This window comes from Phyllostomus hastatus, unplaced genomic scaffold, assembly GCF_019186645.2.
Source record: "Phyllostomus hastatus isolate PE091 unplaced genomic scaffold, TTU_PhHast_1.1 phas_contig_34, whole genome shotgun sequence".
In the NCBI taxonomy this organism is placed as follows: Eukaryota; Metazoa; Chordata; class Mammalia; order Chiroptera; family Phyllostomidae; genus Phyllostomus; species Phyllostomus hastatus.
The window spans coordinates 47,349,204-47,350,612 of NW_025333857.1; the positions used below are offsets into that span (position 1 = coordinate 47,349,204).

Consider the following 1,409-nt stretch of genomic DNA (forward strand, 5'->3'; position numbering starts at 1 on the left):
CAATGTGTGGTTGCCTCTCACGTGCCCCCTACTGGGGACCTGGCCTGCAATCCAGGCATGAGCCCTGACTAGGAATCAAACCAGCGACCCTTTGGATCGCAAACTGACACTCAGTCCACTGAGCCACACCAGCCACGGCAAGAATAACATCATATTTTTGATAAACCATATTGCATAGTGGTTTAGGGCCATGAACTTGGAGTGCATAGCCAATGAGCAGCAGAATGTACCCCCATATCTGTGAGACTTGATACAGAGCTTCACGTGCCCAGAAGCAGAGACACCTGTTTTTAGTTTACACAGGTGCTGTATGGGATTGAAACGTGAAGATCAGAGACACCTGGGTTCTAGGTACTCTGCTTTTCTAGCAGTGTCACATTGAGCAAGTTAGTTAGCTCTCTGACCCTCAGTTTCCTTATTTCTAATAATAGAATAACCGTACCTACCTCCCAGGGGGGTAGTAAGGCTTACATTGAAAAAAAAACAGCGGTCCTTTTGTAATTCATAAGCATGATGATTGGGCATTCATACTCTTGTGTGACATGTGCCTCCCACAGATCTTGTTACGACATCGGCACATTACCCATCTGACATGAAAAAAAAAACATATAAAAGTCTAAGTACAGTACCACAATGAGCTCTTAATATATATTTTTAAAGACAGCCCTAGTCTTTTTGTTCTTCTTCCCAGTCTCTCCCCAGATATAAGAAGAGATAATTGAATAAAGCTTCTCAACATTCCAGCCTCTTTTCTTTCCATGGGAAACAACCCTGCTCGATCCCGGTGTCTGTCTCCATGAAAACTTCCCCTGCATTCTAACTAGGTGACACTGCATAGTCACTTCCCTCTGTGAGCGTGTTTCTCCATCTGCAAATGAAGGCAGGAGAGGAAGGGATGTCTACTTTCTATTTATAGCAATCCGTTACCACAAGTATATCTTAATTTTGTGATGTAAAGAAATACAGGATTTTTTAAAAAAATGGACGGAGAATGCTTAAGGTGCCTCCCTGCTCTTAAATTATATGAGCCTGAAGGAGGAAAGAAATTTCTTCCTTCCTCCTACTCCCATTCTCTTCCTTCATCCCTACCTCCTCTCTGACTTAGAAAACAGAACTCAGCCAGAGTGTGTGATGCGGGTGGGAGGACTGTAAGACATGGGCTTCTCCTCTGGATCCCCAGTAGGGACCAGCCCCAGAAATCGCTATAGCTGGAAATGTGGAAAGAAGCCCAGAACAGATCTGGTTGCCTCACTTGGCTGGAGCACAGCCTATCTTTTACATTTGAGCACTTTTCTTCACGATTTCACTGTGCATTCCCATCCAGTACCCACTTTCCTTTAGGGAAATCCAGCAGCTGAATTGGAGAAATACAGACCTCAAAGTGTGCAAACTAATAAAGAAACCAAGTT

At 44.0% G+C, this 1,409-nt stretch overlaps 1 non-coding gene across 1 annotated transcript; it reads left to right on the top strand.

Moving 5' to 3' along the window:
* The first annotated feature begins 489 nt into the window (after positions 1 to 489).
* Positions 490 to 593, top strand: LOC123820316. The gene has a single exon (XR_006785946.1). It is a non-coding gene; the product is annotated as a small nucleolar RNA U13 (small nucleolar RNA).
* Positions 594 to 1,409: the final 816 nt, after the last annotated feature.